The sequence below is a fragment of the Canis lupus genome, chromosome 23 (genome assembly GCF_011100685.1).
Source record: "Canis lupus familiaris isolate Mischka breed German Shepherd chromosome 23, alternate assembly UU_Cfam_GSD_1.0, whole genome shotgun sequence".
NCBI lineage: Eukaryota > Metazoa > Chordata > Mammalia > Carnivora > Canidae > Canis > Canis lupus.
The window spans coordinates 28,271,621-28,292,058 of NC_049244.1; the positions used below are offsets into that span (position 1 = coordinate 28,271,621).

Below are 20,438 nucleotides of genomic sequence, written 5' to 3' on the forward strand. Positions count from 1 at the left end.
GAGCTGAGCCCCGGGGCTCCCCGCAGCGGAGGAGCGTGCGCGGAGTCGCGGCCCCCGGAGCCCCCAGCCCCCGCTTCCGTCACCCGCCCCCCTCCCCGGGGAGTGCGCCGGGCCCGGGGCCGCCGGGGCGGGGAAGGGTCGGGCCGGGGCGGGGAGAGGCCTTTATAGAGCGGCAAGGAGGGGCGGGGGAGCGGCCGCCCGCCTGCGGGACACCGGGAGGCGAGAGGCTGCCCGCGCCGCCCCGGGTTCCTCGCCGGGTGCCCGAGGTCCCCGCGCGAGGTCCCCACCGTCCCCCGCGCTCGGCGCTGCGCTCCTGGCGGTGCGCTCAGGGCGCGCCCGGAGGAAACCCCCGCGGGGCTTGGCGAGCGCTGGGCCGAGGGCCGCGTGGAAGCGCCCCCAGGTAAGTCCTGAAGCCCTTTGCAAGTGACCAGCAATTGCACGGGAGGGACGTGCCAGAGAGCGGGGAGGGGGCTGCGTGAAGGCTGCGCTGAAGGAAAGAAGTGAATTTCAGAAACTCCAAATCCCCTCCTGGTTTTTTCACCTCCTGGGGCCGTTAGCCCCTCTCCACCCCGCCTTTTGGTTTTCTGCATCCCTCTGTTGGCAAACATACAGCACACCCCGTTGTCACTCTCTGCTCCCGGCTTCCCCGTTCACCCCCTGCACACTCATGTGCCTTGGAGGCTGAAGGGTGCCTCACCCCACGCTGTCCCCAAGCTTAGCGCAGGGCTTGGCCTGTGGCAGGCACCTAGGACTAATGGAAAGGATGAATGAGGTCAACCAGCACCGGGGGCAAGAAAAGTCACTCCCAAGTCTGTATAAACCCAGTCTGTGCTTTTGTTTCTGGACCTCACCCAAATTTATTAAAGACGGTTGGGTTTTTATTATTGCCTGAAGAGAGAGGAGAAAGCAGAAAAAAAAAATGCACCCATTTATGAATGCCCAGTAACATCTTGCAACGAGTGCAACCCCAGCTACCTGGCTCAGTATCAAATGTGCAAATAGTTTTGATGAAGGGAGGAGGCAGCCTGGAAGAGGGGAAAACACTGGAACAAGAAACTGATTTCTTCAGTTTCCTTTCTTGATAAAAGACTTCTCATTTCTCTTTTCAGAGGTCTACTCTGTGGAGATGTTTAAAGGTGATCTTTGCCAGTGGGAGGAAAAGGTTTGGTAGGAGTGAGGGGTGGTGATGTTGATTAGGAATATCTGAGACGTTGCTGGAAATCATGAAGACCTGAGATATAAGACTATTAGAAGTCTTTTGTCAAGAATATCCATAGTTACAGAATCAGCGGTCACATTTCTTTTTAAAGAAAGGGTCTATTTGATGAGCAGTATTTTTAGTAGGAAACTTGCAAGTATGCCATTTTGAAGTTACAGTGTAAACTTAACGATTTAGGGTCCTCATGGATGAGATCACCTACGTAAAAATCCTAGGAAGTCTAAATAAAGTGTTTTAAAACACATGGTCTTAAAGGGTTTTTTTCCTGATAAAAGTTGTCAATTTCCTTCCTTCCTCATTTTATTCCAAAATGTTAGAAGTGCCCAGGAAATTCCGAAAGGGAAGCTTTTCTGCTACTCAGGAGTCCGTGTGATTTTTAGACTTTGTGCCCTGTGAAATCAAATTTTATGATTTACATAAAAGACTTTAAGTGAAACACCCACTAAAGAACCATCTTCAGCTTTCTTTCTTTTTTTTTAACAAAAAAGCTTTCTAATTTTACTAAGTTGTAAAATAATTCTTTAAAAAGACTGTTGTTATACATTATATCCTTGCAGTTTCCACTCTTCCTATTTCCTTCAAGATAGTGTGAATTACAGAAAAGTTTGAATCGTTGGAATATTTATAAAGAAAAGACTTATTTATTTGCATAGACAGTGTTAAGAGCAGGTAATTAAGTCACCACATGAAGGTCACATCACTAGAACTGTGAATAAAAGTTGATATGTTATTTATTCATCTATATACACTGTACACTGTACCATCCCGTTAATGTAAGAATCTTAAACGTGACTGGAAAAATCTTTCTTGTCAGTAAATATTCCCATCGCTGGAATTTCTGAAAAGTATGTGATTGCTACCTATACCATCCGTAAATAAATAAAAGTAATCCAGACTAATGAGGATTTTTTTTTTTTGTGACCAAAAACTGGTCACTTCCATAGTCCCAAGAAATAAGTATGAAGATTCAATTTTCTGTACTTCCACTTTTATGAGCTTCGTGAACATAAGACTAACTTTTCCAGGGTGATCAAATGTTGGCCAGTGTTTTTTTTTTTTTTTTTTTCCCTCCCATCCTGACCTTTTTGTTGTTTTCCTTGTTATTTAAAGTAGGAAGTGGTTTAGCTTTGCTCTGAAACAGGCCTAGGTTCCAGTTACAGACTAGCGGGGACAGCCTGATTAACCTTCCTGAGGTTTCTTGCACCTGTCACACGGAGTGATGATCCCTACCTACCTCACAGGGATGTGAGAGGAAAAAAGAAGATCCTTATATAATGCCAGACATGAGTCCTCAATAAATGAAGGCGGCGATGATGGTGATGGTTACACTTATGGTTCAGGACAATTAGAAGTGGTCCCAGTTTAAAAAAAAAAAAAAAAAGTGGTCCCAGTTAAAGTTGAGTCCAATTTTATTCCATGTTTTGACTTCACTGATAGACCTTGTTTCCATCGAGTATAACACATGATGAACAGATATGCCTAACTCGCTAAACATTGTAATCTCCCTTTTCCCCTGGAAGCCTTTCAGTTTGCAGAGATCATTTAAGGAAAAGACCTGTCCTTCAGGCATGCCGCTACCTATCCTGACTTCATTATGTATTCCTTTGTATCTTATACTTTACAATTTCGGGAAACTTTTTCTGGAGCAAACTGTTCCTGCAGGTAGAAGGCTGGGAGAAGCGCAGTCGGTGTTTTAGTTTCTCTGGATAATGATTGTGTGATAAGAAAAGTATCTTGCTGCTTTTAGCAGGAAGGTATGACATTTTCAAAATTTTAAAATAAAGACCCCAGATCAATTTGCAGTTCTTCAAGGGAGTGGAGGCTTAAAAAGGCATAGAGGATCAATTACAAAAAACAGCAGCTAGTTGAAGGCCAAAATTTTTAAGGAAGAAAGAATAGTTAGAGAGACTTGGTCTCACTTCTTGTCTTGAGTCCTCACCCTCCTTCCAAACTTGCTTTTTCTTGGGGTGACCCCAAGTCCCTGGCAGGGGAATTTGGAAGGGATTACATCAAATACTGTTTGGCTAACATAAGCCATGTGCAGAAGAAAAGAGCTCTTGTGTCTTTCAGATCCCTAATGCTTCCACACTACCTGGCACTAGTATGTACTCAATAAATATGTGATAAATGAATGGCCTAAAATTTCAAAAGTCTGGCTGAAGTATGCTTCTCATGTAAATCTGGAGCAGCTGCACTTAGAAAATCCACTACTGTGTGAAACCTCAGGCAAGATGAAGGAGGCAGTGTGACCTCTGCTTGTGTCTCAGCTTCTGACCTTGGTTTTGCTAAAGCAAAGAACAGCTGACTATAAATCTTACCTTTATGAGTCGTCTTCATTGACTGAGATAAAACTAAAAAGTAATACTTTTTATGGTTCCAAATAACAAGTCCAAGGAGATTTACTGGTTTAATTTTGCTATGAATAGAAAGTTTTCCCCCAAATGCTTAAGCAGTGAAGAAGAGGGAAGAAAGATACAGCATATAAACTAACTTGGTATAATGAATGGAAGCCTCAACTTTCCCCTCAAGTCACAAAGGCATGATAAATATACACTTAACCATTCTTCAACCATTTACCATTAAGGACTGGGTCTTGATTTGACTCTAAAATGTTTTTGTAATGCTCTAAGTACTGTATCCTAGACTTTAGAGGGGAAAGATATTGCCAGAGTTAGTTGGCAAAGGCTTTCGCGTTGGCTTGAAAAGCCATAAGCTAATCACTTATTGAGTTCTTTAAAAACAAGTTGATTAATGTTTGGCAAGAAATTCTGACTAAAAGTCTCCATTATATGAGTCCAAATACAATAGAACTTTGAAGATCATGAGCAAGTCATAGTCACATTTGGCCATTACAGTTTGGTGGAACATAATCCCACAGTGTGTCAAATGGTCCACATGACATCTTTGGGTACCCTACCTCATCATAGCCAGCATGTGTAGTTAACTCTGTAATCACTTGTCTGGGATGGTTAGAATAACTGTGGTACTAAGAAGATGATGTTACACATTGTAGCAGATTTCCCTCATAGCTTTTCCCTCCTGGCTAACAGAAGACATCAGAGCCCTCCCCACATTCCCTCTGCTTTCACTGTGTTGGTCACACTGTAAGCTTCTTCCTTCAAACATCTGTGAAGGCCTGAGGGCCTTCTCTGGCCTTGGGAGCATGACTGACTCATGTGGAGTAGGCTAGAAGGGCTTAGGAGTTAACATTCCTCAGAGCAACCCCTCAGCCAATAACACATGAAAGTTGGTGAGTACTCCAGCTTTCTCACACCTTGGGAGAGGCAACTCTTGAGGTATGATCAACATTCTTCCGGAGGTGCCCAAGGGAATGAGCTCCAGCTGCCCAGAATGGCAACCAGTCTGTCCACTAACAGTTCCACATTGGCTTCCGTCCCTCCACTGTCTCACTCCCTGCTTCAGAGATCACTTCCTAAATAAAGTAATTGAAAAAATTCTAGTCCAGGATCTGCTTTTGGGGAAACCCAACCTATCATAAGTTTGTTAGCTATTTCAGTAAATGCAGCGTTTTACATATAAGTATACTGTAGATTCCACTCTAGCCAAAAATTGAACCAAGAATGGAATTCTTGCTTTCTACACTAAAGAACAGAATTTTGTCCCTAGCCAGTGCTTTCTGACTTGTGTCTGGGCCAGTTAGTTTGTTGGCCATGACTCAATCCTGAATTCCCATCAGCCCTTTGAGGACCATGTTGTGGGAACATGGAGGGAGATATTAGTAAGGGCTCAGGTGACCCCCTCATTAGAGAAAGACCATATTCTGCTGGTTATGAGAAGCAGCTCAAACACATGCTCTGAAAGATGGAACTTGCCTCTCTGTCTTTCTGTATTTCGGTCTCTCCCTCAGGTTTGGTCACCATTTGCCTACTGTGTTAGTCAGAGATCTTCCGAGAAACAGGACCAGTAGTTAGATATACAGAAATATATGAGGAGATTTATTATAGGAACTATCCCACATGATTATGGAATCTGAGAAGTCCCGTAATCTGCCGTTTGCAAACCAGAGAACCAGGAGTGCCCATGGTATAATTCAGTCCAAGTCTGAAGTCCTGAGAGCTGGGAGTGCCAGTGCCTGTGGGCAGAAATAAATGGATGTTCCAATTCAAGCAAAAAGAGCAAACTTGCCCTCCCTCTGCCTTTTTGTTCTATTCAGGCTGTCAATGGATTGGATGATGCTCACTTGCTTTGGTGAAGGTGACCTTCTGTACTCATTCTATCAATTCAAATACTTAACTCTTCTGGAAACACCTCACAGGTACACCCAAAAATAATGCTTTATCATCACTTAACTCAGTCAAGTTGACACATTAATTTACCCATCACCTTTACCAGGTACTTCCTAACCCATCCCCCAGACCTCTCTTCAGAACTCCAGACCCAGATATCTCACTGCCCCTGAAGGTACTTGAACATCTTCCACTACAAACCCAACAAGTGCCAAATGGCATTTACTTTCTTCCCCACACACCTTCCCCTCTTCCTACATATGGCACAACCCAATGGTCCCACCACAAGACTCTGGAGTAGTCTTCAAGCCCTGTGCTCTCAGCCCTCATCAACAATCCCATCTTACCAGTCTCCAAGTCCTAACAACTTAATTTCCTAATAATCCCCCTGTCATCTGTACTCCTAGTTCCCAAACTCCATCCTTTCTTTCACCCAGACAACAACTGCCTTCTAGTCTACCTCCCTGCCTCTAATCTTGTTCCTCATCTAGGATTCTCCATATTTCAGCCTTAGTGAACTTCCAAGAACCTGTATGTTCTTCTGCTTACTCCAGTGCCTTTAGATATAATCCAAACTCCTTACCCTGGTTGAGAATCCTCCCACCATCCAACTTTATCTACCTCTCCTGCCTCCTGCCTTTCTGTTTCTTTGCCAACACTCCCAATCCTACAGTTCTGAAAAAAAAAAAAAAAAAAATCTTGCTCTCTCCTACCTCCTACTCCTGGCATTTGGAACTCCTTCTAGAATTCCTAGAATTCCTAGAACAGTGTTCTCTAGACTGAATCTGGCTAACTCCTTTTCTCCCTTTAAGTTTCCACTAATATGTCCATTCCTGAGAAAGGTGTTATTGGACCTTCTGTACTAGGTAAGGTACCCTACTCTGGGTCCCCACAGTACCCTAGACTTCCAGTCATATTGCTCTTCCATTAAACTGTGATTATTTCATCTTCCATGTTCAGTAAGCTATCTTCAGGGCTAACCACTTAGTAGTTCTATCTGTTGTATGAATAAATGAGCTGAGATTAGGTTTCTTACTAGCTAATGACCATAGGCAAGTCACATAAACTCTCTGAACTTTACTGTCCTATTTATTTAAAGTAAAAACCATATCCAAGCACAGGATAAATGGGAAAACTTGATGAGATTGTGGATTTTTCGGTCTTGGCATAGTTGGCACTCGGGAAATAATAGTTCCTTTGGATTCAGCAAGATAGGTACTATGCTGGACTTGACCCACATTCCACTTGAATGTGGGAGGCCACATTCCAGGAGGTATAAGCTAAAAGGGCACTTTGCTATAAGGGCTTTAGGTGGAGCCCAGAGGGAAGAGATGTCATTTAGCTAAAAGCATCTTGCTTGTCAGATGTCCTTTCAAAGCATGCATGGAGTGTGTTTTTGGAAATGAAATTGATATAATAACATATAATGGCGTCTAATTCCTTCACTTTATGTCTTCCAAACAATCCTTCTTGAGCTTCAACATCTGCATTCCCTGGATTAAGGCCATGAATCCAGCTTCCAAATGGAGGAGCTTTTTCCAAGAATGGTGCCTTAAAAAACTATTCCCAACTGCAATTCCTCCTTGATTTCCCCTTTTTCCATGATTACTGTCACCATCCTGAAAAAGCGCCAGTAAACACCTAATCGTTGGCCCTCCAGGGACCTGTTAAGAAAATGTTCACAAACCCCAATTCACATTTATAAGCAATTGAGCTGGGTAGAGGCAAGTACTAAACAAATTAGGGACTTGCACTGGTCAGTGATTAAGGCAAAGAATTTTTTAGACTTTATTAGTGGGGAGTGAGTCAAATACATAAGTGGGTTGGATATTAGAGCAATAGCACCTCAGGGAGCTATCTCTACAATTTAAAGACTTTTAGGTATTATTTGGTAAATTACTATTTTGGCACATTTAATTAAATCTATGGCAATCCGCTTCTAAAGCTCACCAAACTGGGGTGCTCTGTCCCTCTTTGACACACACAATTTATAATCCCTCTTTGTTTCTAGATATCCCAACGATTGGGGCACACGTAGTCTCTTGTAATTAACAGACATTGTACTAAGAATGAGAGGTAAATTGATAGTTGATAGTATTGTCTGTTAGAGACTTACCTTCTAAATCCATAAATTTATATCTCTAGATACAAAATATTTTAGGTAGGTGTCTATTTTCTCCCAAAAGCTTGAAGGTTTTCATTTATCTGTTCATTTGTGTTAATTGTCAGTGCCCTATCAATTCTTTCAATTTCTTCATGGACAAAATCTCAATTAGGCATAGATGTTCCATTGTCATCTCAGTCAGCAACAATAAAAATTATTGAGTTGGGTAGTACATTGGACACTGAAAGAGAGGTTGCAATTTCATACATTGCATATCTGCTAAACTCTCCACTGAGAAAAGAGATGTGTAGCCTGCATTTGAAGCTGTAGCTATGTCACTGGCTTTAGCAAGTAAGCAAGAGGTGGCTGGGCTAGAATCAGCCTAGGTAGATGGAGATGGTTGACTCCAGGTTTCTTCCACACACTGGATCTTTGAATACTCCAATCAAAGGGGTTATGTCAACTACTTCAGCACTTATTAAGCACTTTATCATCACACTTGATCCTCACAACAATTCAGCGAGGAAAATACCATCATCATCCCCCTTCCGTAGATGAGGGTCTGAGGTTTCAAGATGCATCAATTGCTGACCAGGGGAGGATTTGAATTCAGGATGTGGTAACCCAGGCCTTGACACTCCTACCTGCCTATTTGGCAAGGTAAGCTAAAAAATGTGTGCTTAAAAAGCCTAGAAACTTCCAATACTGATGCTCAACTTAGATCCCTGCATGGTTAGAATAATAGTTCAGAAGTTACAGTTTCATTGGGAAGTGGAAATTTTGACTCTATTGTTTTAGGGGAGGGAAGAAAGGGAGAGTGCTAAACTCAGCATGAACATAAAATCCCAAAGAGATGATGTTTGAGTAGCTACAGAACTCAGTAGCTTGAATCTCTGCCATTGAAATTGACTTTGGTTAGTATTTTCAAAAGTCCATTCTCATTTTGCTGATTGATTTTTCATAAAGTCCTAGAAATTTCAGAGCAAAAATGGGTCTTTAAATCATTTCAAGTATTTTTTTTTTTTGTAAACAACGTGTTTGGTTCCTCCCCTACCCTTTCCCACAAGTAAAATCCTTTAATAATTTCACACTGATCTTGGGATAAACATAGAAATCATTGATAGATCCAGCAAAGCCATGTGTTGGCCACTTCTTTTCCAGCCTCATCAAGTGTCATGCTTTGCTCTGTGCCCTGTTCATACTGGCATACTGGACTTCCTTTAGTTCCTTGATCACTCTCTGTTCTTCCTACCACAGGACCTTTACACAAGGTTTCCTCCCTTCTGGAATACCACATCCCTCTTAGGCAGATCAATTCTCACCATTCCTCTAGATACTAGCTTAAACAAAAGTCCCTTAAGGAAGCCTTTCCTGAGTTACTAATTCTCCCTATTATATGTCATCACAGTATTTAATAATTCAACAAATCTATTAAGTACCTTTTCATGTATAAGCCTTATTTTAGGTGTTGGAAAACAAAATGGACAAGGTCCCTTTCAGGGAGGATATAAACAATGAAGAGGTGCACAAATAACTCTCAGGTGGTATTAAATGCCAGGAAAAAAACAGAGTTACTTAAGGGGTCAGTGATTAACTCGAAGTTGTTTTTAATGGGGGTGGTCATGAAGCCTGTCTAAGGAGGTAACATTTGGGCAGAGACCTGAGTGAACACAGGAGTAAAGTGAAGCTCCCTGGGGGGAAGAAAAGGACATTTCCAAGCAGAAACAACTTCAGCACGTTCAAGAAAAGCAAGGAGATCTCGCCTGGAGTGGAGGGAACAAGAAGCACAATGAAGAGGATGTGATTGGAGAGTGTAGGCCATTGCCAATTTCATGGAAAGCCCATGGACCACAAACATGTGGTATTGGAGTTTAATCTAAGCCTGATGGAAAGTCACTGGAAATTTTGAATAAGGGGATATTGACCTCATGTATGGTCTTCGCTGTGCGAAGAATACATTAAGAAAGGCAAGATCAAAGCATGGAGCTCTGAAAAAAAAAAAAAAGCATGGAGCTCTGTTACTATAGGAATCTGGGCAAGAAGCAAAGGAGGTATGGGTATGGTGGGAGGTGGTAAGAAGTGGTTAGATGTGGAATATATTTCAAAGGTGCTGTTGAGCAGACTTACTGACAGTTTGGCTATGGAGTCTTAGAAAAATCTCTTCTTTATAGCATATAACATAGTTGTAATTTTACACTTGATATAATTCTTTCAGTAATAACTTGGTCTCTCAATGGACTATAAGACCTATGAAGATAAAGGCCATGTCTGGTTTTACTTTTCATTGCCTACCTGCTGCCTAACACAATGCCTATAAATAAATGAATGGATAGATAGGTATATGAAAACCACCTTACAGATGAGGTCTCTGAGAGGTTAAGTTAAAGGACTAGCCTAAGTTTTCTCAGCTTGGACTAGAAACCGTGTCTCCACACTCCTCATTTAGGCTATTTTCCTTCTTGCAGCGGAGCCCCTTCCAAACAGCGTGCTCTTTTATTTGGGGGGAGGGATTACCACAATGTAGTTCTTTTTTTTTTTTTAATTTTATTTATTTATTCATGAGAAACACTGAGAGAGAGGCAGAGACATAGGCAGAGGGAGAAGCAGGCTCCCTATGGGGAGCCTGATGTGGGACTTGATCCCAGGACCCCTGGGGGTCACACCCTGAGCCAAAGGCAGATGCTCAACACTGAGCCACCCACGTGTGCCACCAAAATGTACTTATAATATCCATAACGGGTGATTCGTCTCTTTAGGCAGGCACCCACCAGTGGCAGCAGACATTGTTCTAATCAGCTTGGAGGCTCTTTGGGGGCAACCTGAATGTGTAACATTTCTTCTTTCCTCCTTCCGGCTGGTTTACTTCTCCAGGTACACCATAGATCTTATCCCACCATTAGTGAGTGTTGTGCCTAGGGCCTGAAGTTGGTCACTCTAAACCATCTGACTTGTGCTCTGTTTTGAAAGACACTACAGCTTTAGACAAGAGCAGCTGGTGTGCATAATCTCCATATAAAAAGTTAGCCATTCAAAAATGTTCACTCCCCAAGGGCATTTTGAAGGAAAAAAAAATCAGTTGAGGCAAGCTGTGATTAATAGGGAAAAAAAGAATAGAAGGCAATTAAGAGTTTCCTCAGTTCTCTTGGAAGGGAAAAGCTGCCTGAAATATAACTTTCTCAAGCAATGATCACATCCTTGGACCGCTGCCTTTCTAATTAAATTCCCAATACATATATATGGATATTTCATTTAATGAACAGCTGGTAAAATTGGATCCTTGGTCTGCAGAGGTTTACCAAAGTACTTGAGTGTTTCTGTGTGATTGAATACTAATATTTAACCCTGGAATACAAAAAGAGGAAATTAAATCCTCTAGCTGCTCATCATCCAGACCTTCTAGATTGCCCCCTCGCTGGTCTGCATAGTAATCAGTTCTGTTCTTTCCCATCAAGCTACGTCCAACATTACCTTTCCTCTTTTCATTATTCCCTTTTGGAGGCAGCATTCAGTGTGCCTTGTACCTTTTAGAGCTCTTTCTCATGTCCTGGAGCCAGGCTTCTGGCTAGAACCCCCCTGAGACTTCTAGTCTAGTGAGGGGCCAAATGAATGTTTAGTCACAGATTTGAGGTGACATGCTAGGAAGAAAAATAAAAAGATGACAGGAGAGAAATATCACAAATGAAATCTAATTTATGAGGACAGGAGAGGACCTCCCTGAGGATGTAGTATTGCAGTGAAGTCCTGGAGGATAAGGACTGAGCAGGAGCAAAGGGTACAGAGCAAAAAGTGGCTGGAGAGAGTGGCAGCAGTCAGGTGGGCAGGCAGGGGCAGGGCTTCTCAAACTTTGCTGTGCACGCAAACCGCCTGGGGATCTTGTTCTGCTGCAGACTAATTCACTAAGGCTGGGATTCACCGTTTCCAGTCAGCTCCCAGCCATGCTGAAGACTCTAAGCCCAGAACCACACCTTGTGTAGCAACAGGACAAGGATTGGCAAAGTTTTTCTGTAGAGAGATACAGAAGACGCGTTTTAGACTTTGTGGGTCACACTGTCTCTGCTGCAACTATTCTACTGTGCCTTTGTGGTGTAAAAGCAGCCATAGACAACATGTAAATGTATGGGTGTGATGGTGTTCCAGTAAAACTAGCAAAACAGTCACATTTGGCTCGAAGATGGTTGTTTGCCAACACCTGTCATAGATAAGGTGGTTGTCAGTTTTCAATCTTGACTGTACATTAGAATCACCTGGGTTTCAAAAAATCTCCACGAGGCCCCTATTCTGGATCAATAAAAATCAGGATCCCTGGGGATGGAGCAGAGGTATGGGTAAAGTTGAAAAGCTGCTCAGGTGTTCCTAAGGTGCAGCCTGGGGTGAGAGCCACTGTAGTCCTGAATCTTACTTGGTAGTCTGTATTCTCTTAGCCCTGGGAGGTAGCTAAGGTAAAAATAACTCACCTTTCTTTAATTCTGAGACACCATCAGTTGCCCAAAAGCTTTCAAGGAAGGGGAAATGTAGCAAGAAATGCACAAATCTATAGTAACACATATTCTGATTTTATGAATGTTAAAATGGGGGGAAGGTCATTGAATCCAAGAAATACGGTATCTTCATCCCTATTATTCAGATGAGGAAAATGAAGCACACGGGATAATGTGCCAAGGCGATGTAGGCAAAAATCCTGTGACTTGCTAAACTGCCTTTGGCTCTGTAAATATGAGAGCCCTTCCTTCCAGTCTGGGCCTCTGTAGGGGCATGCTAGTCCCCCCACTGCTTTGGACACATTTCACTTCCCCCTTAGAGTCTCCTAAATCTTGCTTCTATGGTGGGCTAGGTCTCAGTTTAGCCATGTGCCTCTTCTGGGATGTCCTCCCTGACCCCACCTCCAGAGGAGGGCCCCCTGCTGAGAGCACCTCCCGCCCATCATAGGATGCTCCATCAAAGCCTGGGCTCTTTCTGTCGACACAGCCTGAGAGAAGTCATGATAGCAGGAACCATGATCATCGTTTCATCTCTGTTAGTTCATGTGATACTGTGATTTATAATAAAGATATATTTTGGTCTTCATCTATAGTTTCTGGCTCACAGCTCCCCAGATCCTTGGATTTTCTTGAGCAATGAGTGACAGGAGCATCTTTTTTATAATATTGGGTCTCTTGTCCTCAGTTCCTGAGCTGTAAAGGTGAAATGGTGTCTCATTACCCAATAAGTCCCTTTCCACCACAACGGGGTTTGTGTTAATGAGTTGACTTTCTAAAAAAAAAAAAAAAAAAAAAGAGTTGACTTTCTGAAAGCACCGAAGAGGGGCATTGCCAGGGAAACCAAACAGGAGGAGAGGTTGGACCTTTTAGTTCCACCCCCTGATTTCTGGAAGGGGAGAGGCCTGGAGGTTGAACCAATCAGCAATGGCCAATGACTTAATCAATCAGGTTACTGAATTCACGGAGAAGTCGGGGGAATGGCATGCTCACAGAGGGCATTGAAGTTCGCCTTTTCCTCATGCTTTGCCCTGTGCTTGTCATCCATCTGGCTGTTTCTAAGTTCTGTCTTGTCACAACAAGCTGATAATCCAGTAAGTAAAATGTTTCTCTGAGTTCTGTGAGCCATGCTAGCAAATTAATTGATCCCAAAGAGAGGGTCATGGGAACCTCTGATTTATAGCCAGCCGGTCAGAAGCACAGGTAACAATTTGGACTTGCCATTGGCATCTGAAGTAGGGGCGGTGAGGGGGAGTTTTGTGGGACTGAGCCTGTAACCTGTGGGATCCAATACGATCTCCCAGTGGAGACCTCAGAGTTGAGTTGTAGGACACCCAGCTGATATTAAAGAACGTTTGGAGGTGTGGAGCGTACCCTCCAACATATTGGAATTGGTGACCAGAACTGCTACACAGGGCCTCAGGAATATTTGTGGAATGCGTGCACTTTGGCCCAGTACTGCTGTCCTTATCTAAAGCAGAGTGTAGCATAGGACTGGCAGTGATTGTTTCCAAAGTAGGTCTCTAGGAATGTCACATTAGTGCCACCTGGGAGATTGTTAGAAATGCAAATCTGTGGGCCCATCCCAGACTAACTGATTCAGTCTCAGGGAATGGAACCCTACAATTTGTTTCAATTAGCCCTTCTGGCAATTCTGGGTGAGAACTGCAGGTTAGAATATGGGCCCTCAAGCCAAATTGCCTGGCTTCAAATCCTGGCTCTATTGCTTAAAAATTGTTTGGCTCTGGGAAATTTACATTGCCATTCTCCATGTTCTCCTCTATAAAATGGAGATAATAAAAATAGCAGCCACCTTAATTGGATTAACAGCTGTTAGCACCACACCTACTCACAGGAACTGCCCAAAATGTGCTAGCTGTTAATAGTATTAGCTGTGCAAATACAGGAACATTCATTAACTTCTCTGAACTTCATCTTATTTTTTTCCTTTTTTTTTTTTTTTTTTTTGGTCTATATGTGGGTTTTCTTTTAAGATTTTGAGACAGACACAGAGGCTGAGATCTAGAGGGAGAAGTAGACTCCTCGCAGAGAGCCCTGTGCAGGGACTTGATCCCCAGACCCGGGATCACGCCCTGAGCCAAAGGCAGACGCTCAACTGTTGGGCCACCCGGGTATCCCTGTATATAGGTTTTTTTAATGGAAGTTTAGCTGATATACAATGTCACATTAGTTTCAGGGGTACAGTATAATGATCTCACATCTCTATATGTTATGCTGTGCTCACCACTAATGTAGCTACCATTGTCACCATACAACACTATTATAGTATCAGTGACTATATTTCCTATGCTGTACCTTTTATTCTCATGACTCATTCATTCTATAATTGGAAGCCTGTGTCTCCCTCTCCTCTTCACCCATTTTGCCCATCCCTTCCTCCCCTCCCCTCTGGTTATCATTCTATAGGTTTGTTCTATGGGTCTGTTTCTGCTTTTTGTTTCTTTTTCAGAATCCACATATAAGTGAAATCACATGATATTTATCTTTTACTGATTTCACCTAGCATAATGCCCTCTAGGTCCATCCATGTTGTCACAAATGGCAAGATTTCATTCTTTTTTATGACTGAGTGGTAGTCCATTGTGTGTATACCACATCTTCTTTATCCATTTATCTATGTATAGAAACTTGGACTGCTTCCATATCTTGGCTATTGTAAATAATGCTGCACTACACATAGGGGCACATATATCTTTTCAAATTAGTGCTTTTGTATTCTTTAGGTAGATAGTAGTAGAATTGCTGGGTTATATGGCAGTTCTATTTTTAATTTTTGAGGAATCTCCATAGTATTTTCCTCACTGGCTGCACCAGTTTGCATTCCCACCATTAGTGCACGAGAGTTCCTTTTCCTTTGCATCCTTAACACTTGTTTCTTGTCTTTTTGAGCCTAGCCATTTTGACAGGTGCAAGGTGATATATCATTGCAGGTTTGATTTGCATTTCTCTGATGAGTAATGTTGAGTGTCTTTTCATGTGTCTCTTGGCCGTCGGTAGCTTTTTTTTTTTTTGTGCTTCCTTTATCTTTAAAACAAGGATAAAATCTTTGCCTCATAGGATTTTGAAAGTTAAATGTGTATGATGATTAATTATATGTGTCAATTTGGTAAGACTCTAGTGCCAAGATATTTGGTCAAACACTGATCAAGATGTTACTGTGAAGAGATTTTAAAGAAGTGACTAACCTCTAAATGGATGGACTTTGGGTAAAGAAGCTTACCCTCCCTAATTTGAGTGGCCTCAGCTGAATCAGTTGAAGACTTTACAAGGGAATACTGAGACTCCCAACTCTCCAGGGAACTATCTTCCCACTCAAAACTGCAGCACATAAGCTCTGGCCAGAATTCTCAGCTTACCCTCAAGACTTCAGACTTCCAGTCCCCGCCTCACATGAGTCAAATCCTTCTCTCTTCATAGAAGGCTACACATATATACACTATATATATATATATATATATATATATATATATATATATATATATATATATAAATAACCAATAGGGCTATATATATTATATATATAGATAGATAGATATGGATCAATATAGGTGTGTAATTATATATATAGAAATATATTGGTTATATAGAAATATAACCAATAGGGTGTAATTATATATATAATAGGGTATAATTTTATAACATATATAATTACATATATATTAATATATAATTATATATAATTATATATTATATTATATATAATATAATATTATAATATATTATATGTAATATATATTATATATCATATAATTATATATATTAATATATAATATATAATTACACCCTATAATATATTATAATTATATATAATTAATTATACCCTATAATATAATATATAATACTATATATATATTATATATATAATTATACCCTATTGGTTATATTTCTCTTGAAAGCCCTAATACAATGTGGTAAATATGTGTATAGGTCAGGATTTCTTAACCTGTGTAGTTTTCCAGCTACTGACATTTGGTTAAGATAATTCTTTGTTGTGGAGGACTGTCCTGTGTGTTATAGGATGTTTAGCAGCACCCCTGGCCTCTACCCACTAGATGCCTGTAGTATTGTCCTCTCGCCCAGCAGTAAAAATAAAAAATCTTTTTAGATATTGCCAAATGTCCCCTGAGGACAAAATCTCCATGTGAGAACCACTGGTGTAAATACCTGAAAATGCAGGAGCCATTTCTTTCTAGTTCACTCTCATTAAACCAGCACTGCATTGCTGCTATGTGGCCCACACATTTCCCCCTTCCCCATAAAAACAAGTTTATCACTTTACACAAAATCTAGCTCAAACCCGCTGCCACCAAAGGTGGCCCTCACAATCCTCCTTCCTTGCCTTTCCCTTGTGCCCATTTCACTTAGTCACGCTATTTTCCAATGGTCTTTTCACAGCTTTACATATGTGTAGTATGTTTGCCCACTTACACTGGACCTCCTTAAAGCAAGGAGCAGCCCTCTGAGGAGTAGATAATTTTGAGTCCAAATCCTACTGTTTGCCAGTTAGTGACCTTGGGATAATCCCTCGATCTTCCTAAGTTTCAGTATTAATATCTATAAAATGGGAATAGTTGCGTCTACTTCGTATAGTGGTTATAAGTCTAAGCACTTTTTGAACTATAAAAATAAAGGTTTTCAAACATTATATGTTCTCATTCATTTGGGGAATATAAATAATAGTGAAAGGGAATATAAGGGAAGGGAGAAGAAATGTGTGGGAAATATCAGAAAGGGAGACAGAACGTAAAGACTGCTAACTCTGGGAAACGAACTAGGGGTGGTAGAAGGGGAGGAGGGTGGGGGGTGGGAGTGAATGGGTGACGGCACTGGGGGTTATTCTGTATGTTAGTAAATTGAACACCAATAAAAAATAATTAAAAAAAAATAAAGGTTTTCCTTCCTCCCAAAAGCAAAACCATGGCTTTTGTAATTTTTTTTGTAAGAGAATAACCAATACAGGGGGGTTTAGAATGAAATATGACCTTGGAAAATGTTAAATGAACAAACAAGTACATGAATTTGCATACCATATTTTGCATTTTGTTTTAATTTATTTTATTTTTCTGATAGCTTTTAAAGTAATGCAGGCAGGGTCCTTTATGTGTCCTTCAGAGATTAATATAGAAATTACTTAATGGGGCAGTTGCCAAGGCAATGCAATTTGCCTAGTTATTGGCCTCAAGTTCCTGAAAATGATGGCATTCATCAATAACTCTACTACCCCTATTGTCAACATCTTTATTTCCTTGAGGAGCACTCATGCTTGAGATCAAGTACCTGTCCTTTAGAACTGGCTGAAGCAGTCCTCTTCCACAAAAATCCTCTCTGTACCCCTGTTCTCCCTTCCCTCTCAAGGCATCAAAATGCTGCTTTTCTGATTCTCTTCAGTCCTCTGGACTTGCTTCACTGGCATCATAGCACAGGTCTGCTTCCCTTCCTCCCCAATCTGACTGAGTTCATGATTTTAGTCTGTTTTTAGTGGATTTGTATTCCTAAGGACCAATGCACTGTTGGGCCAAAGCTTGTGGCTGTACTCAGGAGTATGAAGATGATCAGTAGAGCCATAATACTACATGTCCGCCTTCAGGATGTCTCCACTTCCATGACATGTGAACATCTCAAACTCAGCATTTGAAAAAACTAAGCCTGGACCTTCCTCTCTGTACCAGTTATCTAATTTTGCAAAATGAACCATTCCAAAACATAGTGGTCTAAAAATAATTTGTCTCATGGTTGCGTGGGTTGGTTGGTCTCTCCCAGTAGTTCTTGCTCAAGGTCTCTGTCAGATGATGGCTGGGGCTGGAGTTATTAAGAAAGCTTTTTCAATCACATGTCTGGTACCTGCACTGAATGGCTAGATCATATGAAGTCTAGTGAAGCATCTTTCTCTTCCCCTCGCCCCCACATAGCTCCTTCATGGGGCCAGCTTGGGCTTCATAATAAGGCGATACCAGAATAGTGATATTCTTACCTGGTGATTGCTGCTTCTCATGCTCCAAGAATTCCATGAGCTTGGATGGAAGCTGCATGGCTTCTTATGACATTAAACGTTTCAGGACCTTGCTTGTGCCACATCCTATTGACCAAGTAAGTCACAAGGCAACCTAGCTTCAAACTGAGGGAAACTATACCCCCTTTTCAATGGAAGCAATAGCAAAGAATTTATGGCCATATTTAATCTACCACATTGCTACAGTTTCTTGACTCTGTCCATGATTCTTTTGTATCCTTACATCATAGGAGTTTGTGTGTGGTTTTTTTTAAGAACCTATATTGGAATGAAAATAGAAATTCTTTTGTTCATTATTTTAGGGTACCTAATTTCCTTACCAGATTGGTTTTCATAAGACATGGAAACTCCTTCTTCAAGATCCTTGGTTGGTTCCTTCTTATTTCCTGCATTATATTGTTTAGCATTCTCTTCTTCCTTCCTTCTTCATGAAACATACAATAGAAAGAATAATAAGTAATAAATCTACTATCCAGATTTAACACTTAACATCACCCAGTATTTGTTTCAGACTTTGTTAAATAAAATATTACACATAGGGTAGAAGTCCCCTTGACCCCTCTCCCAGATCCTATTTTCCATTTTGCCTTCCAGAGGGGACTATTGTTCTTAAGCAGTTTTGTGTTATCCCCAACTTTGCTTTAATATATAGACTTTTTAAAAATAGTATTTTGGTATGTTTTAATGATTTTACATGGGTGGCGTTATACTTCTTCCAGGACTTCTTGCCTGATCCTCTCATCCAGGAATGGGAGTTCTACTATGGGTGGGTCATACCAACCTAAAACTAGTACCCTCACTCTATGTTGAGGCTTATTACTATTAAGGCATGTAGAACTAAGTTATTTAAAAACCTGAAAAATGTTTTCATAGGTGAGTATGCCCCAGCTTAATTACTCCATTTTTCTCCTCACAAACATTTGAGTGATTTGCAATTTTTACAGATGTTCATAGAAATCTTCTTGTGCACCAGTACCAGAGTTTCTCTAGGACATTCTTTTTTTTTTTTAAGATTTTATTTATTTATTTGAAAGACAGAACACAAGCAGGGGAAGAAGCAGGCAGAGGAAAGGAAGAAGCAGCCTCCTTGCTGAACAGGGAGCCCAACACAGGGCTTGATCCCAGGACCTTGGGATCATGACCTGAACCAAAGGCAGATGCTTAACCAACTGAGGCACCCAGGCACCCTAGGATATTCACTTTAAATGAAGTTTCTAGGTTATGTTTAATTTTACTAGATAATTGCTAAATTGCTTTCCAAAGTGAGTGTATTAAATTATATTCCTACCAGCCATGTACATGAGCTCTAATTTTCATACATCCTGTCAACTCTTAATATTTTCAATGTCTTCAATTTTTACCAGTCTCCTAGGGAGACTGTACCATTGTACCTTACTGTTTTAATATGCATTTCCCTTTTCATATTAGGATGAAGTTAAGGATCTTTTCATTTGTCTATAGACCATTCAGATTACCTCTACTGTGAACTGCCTGCTCCTATTCATTGTCCATTTTTCTGTGGGCTTAGTGGTCTAGTTGCTTATTACAAATGATGTTTTTTGTCAAACATTTAACATTTTAATGTACTTAAACTCCTTTTTGGTCTGTACTTTATTGTATCTCCCTTAAGATTTATTCCAGAGTCAAAATGATTTTGTATTTTTCCCTACTGCTTTTAGACAGCTTTTTGCTTTATCAGAGTTTAACCTTAGTAAATATATGCACTTTTCTTGGATAATATCCTCCTTCCACATTCCATATTGTTGTCAAATATTTTGGTTACACTTTATCTTAAAACATTCCAAGTTAATTTTTTTCCACAGTCAATATTATGATGAGGATGGGGGAAGGTATATAAGGGGAAATTATTTTCAATAGGATGCTAACTAAAAGTATAAGGGCATCTGATATTTAAACAAACATCTAAGCAAACTAAGGAAGAAGAAAATTCAAATATTCTACTTTGAGGTAGAACAGCAAGTTCTGTTCAAGGAGAAGCCAGAGTAGGGTGAAGGAGAGGAAGATAAGGAGATGAGGTTAGTGGATTAGTAGGATCTAGAACATGTAGGGCCTGGATAGACAAGGTAAGGAATTTTGAATAGATGTGTGATATTATCTCCTTTTTAAATTTAAAACATTCTAGAATAATTGGTAGTGGGGAGAGTAAAAGCAGGAAGTCCAATTAGGAAACTTTCGCCAAAATCCAGGTGAGACAATGGCGTCTTAGATTAGGGTGGAAGTCAATGTGTTGAGAAATGGCTGGATCTGAGATCTAGGTCTTCAAACCAATAGTGTTTGCTTAGGGGTATGAAAATGAGGAATTCATGGTAATTCCTACGTTTCTAGCCTGGGCAACTTTGTA

The 20,438-nt window shown here is 40.9% G+C and overlaps 1 protein-coding gene across 2 annotated transcripts in view; it reads left to right on the forward strand.

Annotated features, from left to right (window-relative positions):
- The first annotated feature begins 271 nt into the window (after nt 1-271).
- The window catches only part of COL6A6 (collagen type VI alpha 6 chain), a 142,547-nt gene continuing 122,380 nt past the window's right edge, over nt 272-20,438 (forward strand). Inside the window, exon 1 of one of the 2 annotated variants that reach the window (XM_038570820.1) lies at nt 272-400. The gene's annotated coding sequence lies outside the window, so the exon portion shown is untranslated. The remainder of the gene's footprint in view (nt 401-20,438) is intronic. The other variant, XM_038570819.1, reaches the window with a different exon arrangement.